Consider the following 7,500-nt stretch of genomic DNA (forward strand, 5'->3'; position numbering starts at 1 on the left):
GGAATACGGGGTGCATCGTATGTAACGTTCGATGTACATATAAAGCCTGGTAGGTGTTGGGATTATATCTGCAACACAGGCATTATCGAAAGATGGTTAAGTGGAGTCACCCAATGGGTGCCGTGCGTTATAAGGTACGTAATGCACAGTAGAGATACATTGTCGGGAGGTGGAACCCGAAAAATGTACAAGTCCGGGAATACGGGGTGCATCGTATGTAACGTTCGATGTACATATAAAGCCTGGTAGGTGTTGGGATTATATCTGCAACACGGGCATTATCGAAAGATGGTTAAGTGGAGTCACCCAATGGGTGCCGTGCGTTATCAGGTACGTAATGCACAGTAGAGATACATTGTCGGGAGGTGGAACCCGAAAAATGTACAAGTCCGGGAATACGGGGTGCATCGTATGTAACGTTCGATGTACATATAAAGCCTGGTAGGTGTTGGGATTATATCTGCAACACGGGCATTATCGAAAGATGGTTAAGTGGAGTCACCCAATGGGTGCCGTGCGTTATCAGGTACGTAATGCACAGTAGAGATACATTGTCGGGAGGTGGAACCCGAAAAATGTACAAGTCCGGGAATACGGGGTGCATCGTATGTAACGTTCGATGTACATATAAAGCCTGGTAGGTGTTGGGATTATATCTGCAACACGGGCATTATCGAAAGATGGTTAAGTGGAGTCACCCAATGGGTGCCGTGCGTTATAAGGTACGTAATGCACAGTAGAGATACATTGTCGGGAGGTGGAACCCGAAAAATGTACAAGTCCGGGAATACGGGGTGCATCGTATGTAACGTTCGATGTACATATAAAGCCTGGTAGGTGTTGGGATTATATCTGCAACACGGGCATTATCGAAAGATGGTTAAGTGGAGTCACCCAATGGGTGCCGTGCGTTATCAGGTACGTAATGCACAGTAGAGATACATTGTCGGGAGGTGGAACCCGAAAAATGTACAAGTCCGGGAATACGGGGTGCATCGTATGTAACGTTCGATGTACATATAAAGCCTGGTAGGTGTTGGGATTATATCTGCAACACGGGCATTATCGAAAGATGGTTAAGTGGAGTCACCCAATGGGTGCCGTGCGTTATCAGGTACGTAATGCACAGTAGAGATACATTGTCGGGAGGTGGAACCCGAAAAATGTACAAGTCCGGGAATACGGGGTGCATCGTATGTAACGTTCGATGTACGTATAAAGCCTGGAAGGTGTTGGGATTATATCTGCAACACGGGCATTATCGAAAGATGGTTAAGTGGAGTCACCCAATGGGTGCCGTGCGTTATCAGGTACGTAATGCACAGTAGAGATACATTGTCGGGAGGTGGAACCCGAAAAATGTACAAGTCCGGGAATACGGGGTGCATCGTATGTAACGTTCGATGTACATATAAAGCCTGGTAGGTGTTGGGATTATATCTGCAACACGGGCATTATCGAAAGATGGTTAAGTGGAGTCACCCAATGGGTGCCGTGCGTTATCAGGTACGTAATGCACAGTAGAGATACATTGTCGGGAGGTGGAACCCGAAAAATGTACAAGTCCGGGAATACGGGGTGCATCGTATGTAACGTTCGATGTACATATAAAGCCTGGTAGGTGTTGGGATTATATCTGCAACACGGGCATTATCGAAAGATGGTTAAGTGGAGTCACCCAATGGGTGCCGTGCGTTATCAGGTACGTAATGCACAGTAGAGATACATTGTCGGGAGGTGGAACCCGAAAAATGTACAAGTCCGGGAATACGGGGTGCATCGTATGTAACGTTCGATGTACATATAAAGCCTGGTAGGTGTTGGGATTATATCTGCAACACAGGCATTATCGAAAGATGGTTAAGTGGAGTCACCCAATGGGTGCCGTGCGTTATAAGGTACGTAATGCACAGTAGAGATACATTGTCGGGAGGTGGAACCCGAAAAATGTACAAGTCCGGGAATACGGGGTGCATCGTATGTAACGTTCGATGTACATATAAAGCCTGGTAGGTGTTGGGATTATATCTGCAACACGGGCATTATCGAAAGATGGTTAAGTGGAGTCACCCAATGGGTGCCGTGCGTTATCAGGTACGTAATGCACAGTAGAGATACATTGTCGGGAGGTGGAACCCGAAAAATGTACAAGTCCGGGAATACGGGGTGCATCGTATGTAACGTTCGATGTACATATAAAGCCTGGTAGGTGTTGGGATTATATCTGCAACACGGGCATTATCGAAAGATGGTTAAGTGGAGTCACCCAATGGGTGCCGTGCGTTATCAGGTACGTAATGCACAGTAGAGATACATTGTCGGGAGGTGGAACCCGAAAAATGTACAAGTCCGGGAATACGGGGTGCATCGTATGTAACGTTCGATGTACATATAAAGCCTGGTAGGTGTTGGGATTATATCTGCAACACGGGCATTATCGAAAGATGGTTAAGTGGAGTCACCCAATGGGTGCCGTGCGTTATCAGGTACGTAATGCACAGTAGAGATACATTGTCGGGAGGTGGAACCCGAAAAATGTACAAGTCCGGGAATACGGGGTGCATCGTATGTAACGTTCGATGTACATATAAAGCCTGGTAGGTGTTGGGATTATATCTGCAACACAGGCATTATCGAAAGATGGTTAAGTGGAGTCACCCAATGGGTGCCGTGCGTTATAAGGTACGTAATGCACAGTAGAGATACATTGTCGGGAGGTGGAACCCGAAAAATGTACAAGTCCGGGAATACGGGGTGCATCGTATGTAACGTTCGATGTACATATAAAGCCTGGTAGGTGTTGGGATTATATCTGCAACACGGGCATTATCGAAAGATGGTTAAGTGGAGTCACCCAATGGGTGCCGTGCGTTATCAGGTACGTAATGCACAGTAGAGATACATTGTCGGGAGGTGGAACCCGAAAAATGTACAAGTCCGGGAATACGGGGTGCATCGTATGTAACGTTCGATGTACATATAAAGCCTGGTAGGTGTTGGGATTATATCTGCAACACGGGCATTATCGAAAGATGGTTAAGTGGAGTCACCCAATGGGTGCCGTGCGTTATCAGGTACGTAATGCACAGTAGAGATACATTGTCGGGAGGTGGAACCCGAAAAATGTACAAGTCCGGGAATACGGGGTGCATCGTATGTAACGTTCGATGTACATATAAAGCCTGGTAGGTGTTGGGATTATATCTGCAACACGGGCATTATCGAAAGATGGTTAAGTGGAGTCACCCAATGGGTGCCGTGCGTTATCAGGTACGTAATGCACAGTAGAGATACATTGTCGGGAGGTGGAACCCGAAAAATGTACAAGTCCGGGAATACGGGGTGCATCGTATGTAACGTTCGATGTACATATAAAGCCTGGTAGGTGTTGGGATTATATCTGCAACACGGGCATTATCGAAAGATGGTTAAGTGGAGTCACCCAATGGGTGCCGTGCGTTATCAGGTACGTAATGCACAGTAGAGATACATTGTCGGGAGGTGGAACCCGAAAAATGTACAAGTCCGGGAATACGGGGTGCATCGTATGTAACGTTCGATGTACATATAAAGCCTGGTAGGTGTTGGGATTATATCTGCAACACGGGCATTATCGAAAGATGGTTAAGTGGAGTCACCCAATGGGTGCCGTGCGTTATCAGGTACGTAATGCACAGTAGAGATACATTGTCGGGAGGTGGAACCCGAAAAATGTACAAGTCCGGGAATACGGGGTGCATCGTATGTAACGTTCGATGTACGTATAAAGCCTGGAAGGTGTTGGGATTATATCTGCAACACGGGCATTATCGAAAGATGGTTAAGTGGAGTCACCCAATGGGTGCCGTGCGTTATCAGGTACGTAATGCACAGTAGAGATACATTGTCGGGAGGTGGAACCCGAAAAATGTACAAGTCCGGGAATACGGGGTGCATCGTATGTAACGTTCGATGTACATATAAAGCCTGGTAGGTGTTGGGATTATATCTGCAACACGGGCATTATCGAAAGATGGTTAAGTGGAGTCACCCAATGGGTGCCGTGCGTTATAAGGTACGTAATGCACAGTAGAGATACATTGTCGGGAGGTGGAACCCGAAAAATGTACAAGTCCGGGAATACGGGGTGCATCGTATGTAACGTTCGATGTACATATAAAGCCTGGTAGGTGTTGGGATTATATCTGCAACACGGGCATTATCGAAAGATGGTTAAGTGGAGTCACCCAATGGGTGCCGTGCGTTATAAGGTACGTAATGCACAGTAGAGATACATTGTCGGGAGGTGGAACCCGAAAAATGTACAAGTCCGGGAATACGGAAAAGTTCCCCATGAAAGGCTGGGGATACAATTATTGATACAAATAATGTGCCTAAGGGTACATTTATTTTTCTAAGTCCCAGAAATCCGTCACTGAACATCACGACTTACAAACACATCTTCCCCCGGTCCTCCCATATACGGCACGGGGACAAGTATGAAGAATGAAAATCATGTGTGTATGGAACATATAATGTGCCTGAGAGCACATTTTTTTTCTAAGTCCCAGAAATCCGTCACTGAACATCACGACTTACAAACACATCTTCCCCCGGTCCTCCCATATACGGCACGGGGACAAGTATGAAGAATGAAAACTATGTGTGTATGAAACATATAATGTGCCTGAGAGCACATTTTTTTTCTAAGTCCCAGAAATCCGTCACTGAACATCACGACTTACAAACACATCTTCCCCCGGTCCTCCCATATACGGCACCGGGACAAGTATGAAGTATGAAAATTTTTGGTCACAGCGTGAAATCCCTCTAATGATCATGAAAATAGCATCGGATCACTTATCTGACCATAAAAAGTGAACCAAAACCCTATTTGGACAAACTTTTTGGTCCTATGAAAAATTCACTTTTCATATATGTCATGGTCGAAAATTTTCTAAGTCCCAAAAAATCACATATTCTCGAATATCTCGAAAACTACTTATCGGACAGGGGTCAACCAAGGTGTTTTAGAAAGGTCTTTACAAGCTCTATTTAATGAGCCATAGCGACTTTCAAGTGATTTTTTGACACTTTTTCGCATATCGGCATCCTTGGTTCCCTTACTGGCCATAGGCCATAGGGCACCGAACGGCCAACTTTTGGTCCGGGGGTGAAATTTTTTTTTCACGAGATTTTGATGAAAATGGCTTCGGAACGCGTTTCTAATAATGAAAAGTGAAACCAAACAGTATTTGCGACGAAAAAATTGTCCTATGAAAAAATCACTTTTTCTTAGGGTACGGGTCAAAAAATTTCTAAGTCCCAAAAAATCACTTATTCTCGAATATCTCGAAAACTACTTATCGGACAGGGGTCAACCAAGGTGTTTTAGAAAGGTCTTTACTAGCTCTATTTAATGAGCCATAGCGACTTTCAAGTGATTTTTTGACACTTTTTCGCATATCGGCATCCTTGGTTCCCATACTGGCCATAGGCCATAGGGCACCGAACGGCCAACTTTTGGTCCGGGGGTGAAATTTTTTTTTCACGAGATTTTGATGAAAATGGCTTCGGAACGCGTTTCTAATAATGAAAAGTGAAACCAAACAGTATTTGCGAAGAAAAAATTGTCCTATGAAAAAATCACTTTTTCTTAGGGTACGGGTCAAAAATTTTCTAAGTCCCAAAAAATCACTTATTCTCGAATATCTCGAAAACTACTTATCGGACAGGGGTCAACCAAGGTGTTTTAGAAAGGTCTTTACTAGCTCTATTTAATGAGCCATAGCGACTTTCAAGTGATTTTTTGACACTTTTTCGCATATCGGCATCCTTGGTTCCCATACTGGCCATAGGCCATAGGGCACCGAACGGCCAACTTTTGGTCCGGGGGTGAAATTTTTTTTTCACGAGATTTTGATGAAAATGGCTTCGGAACGCGTTTCTAATAATGAAAAGTGAAACCAAACAGTATTTGCGAAGAAAAAATTGTCCTATGAAAAAATCACTTTTTCTTAGGGTACGGGTCAAAAATTTTCTAAGTCCCAAAAAATCACATTTTCTCGAATATCTCGAAAACTACTTATCGGACAGGGGTCAACCAAGGTGTTTTAGAAAGGTCTCAACAAGCTCTAAATAATGGGCCATAGCGACTTTTTAGTGATTTTTTGACAAATTTTGTCATATCGGCATCCCGAGTTCCCATACTGGCCATAGGCCATGGGGCCCCGAACGAAAAAATTTTGGTCCGAGGGTCAAAATTTTTTTTCTCATAAATTTGTTCAAAACGCCGTCGGAACGCGCCTTAGATCATGAAAAGTGAAAAGAAACAGTATTTTGCAAAAGTTGGGGTGGCCTATGACTTACATGGCCACGTCCTAGGTCCGAGTTCCCGAGGTCGTGTTCTTCAGTGGCGGAAAAAAATGGCCACTTGTGGGAGATGCAAAATGTTCATTTTGTATTATAGGGGACACACTATCGAAGCGAAAATTTCAGAAATGGCCTAAAACGTGAAGAAATGATGGGGTATGTACGAAAAGAAGGTTTTTATGGTCAAACGGTGAAAATTTTTTTTTATGAAAAATTTTGGTCTCCCACCGTTCATGAATTTCTAGGACCAAAAATCGAAAAATTTCAAAACTTCACGATCGAAAGGGAAACGCATATGTGGTGTTCCTAGGTGTGTACGGTGTACGAAAAACGGGTTCACGATGAGATATCAGGCAAATAAGTGGACCTAAAGTGAGTTATACGGGTAAGACGAGGTGTCCAAAGACCGAAATAGGGGTACCAACTGAGAACGAAATGAAGGTCCCCGAAGTCGCCATACAAGTTATAGGAGGTGTCCAAAGTACGAAAAGAGTTCCATATTCGGCTGTTCCTACTATATGGTTCCCTGATTGCTGCTCCAAGGAGTAGTGAGGAAGTGTCCAAAGGTCTGTTGGGGGTATCGAGGTGATACCCTCGACGGACAATATGCACGAAAAGTGGTTCGATGATCTATCCTGTAGGTCGTACGGCAGCCATACCCGGCTGGAAGTACCGCGGTAATTCCGCAATAAAACGTTCGCCAGACGAACAAACAAATTGAATTAGCTCATCGTAGTGTACGGAAACGAAACGAAAATGTAAGGTGATTAGGGATCCGGGAGCAATCTCGCGATCCCATGGTTCGGTGTAAGAAATGATACGAAGTGTTCATAAGTCTCCTCTGGAGGCAGAACCATCGTAGCAAAGTTCGGGAACCCAAGGGTCACAAAAACTCGTAGGACGATATCCACGAATAATCGGGGACTTGTGGGGACTACCGTGCCCTGACAAGTCAACTACACCTTAACTGGTGATGGTCGTCCTACGGGGACCTGCGGGGAACAAAAGGGTCACTAAAACTCGTAGGACAATATCTCCGAATAATCGGGGACTTGTGGGGACCACCGTGCCCTGACAAGTCAACTACACCTTAACTGGTGATGGTTGTCCTACGGGGACCTGCCGGGAACCCAAGGGTCACAAAAACTC

The sequence above is a fragment of the Anopheles stephensi genome, unplaced genomic scaffold (assembly GCF_013141755.1).
Source record: "Anopheles stephensi strain Indian unplaced genomic scaffold, UCI_ANSTEP_V1.0 ucontig270, whole genome shotgun sequence".
In the NCBI taxonomy this organism is placed as follows: domain Eukaryota; kingdom Metazoa; phylum Arthropoda; class Insecta; order Diptera; family Culicidae; genus Anopheles; species Anopheles stephensi.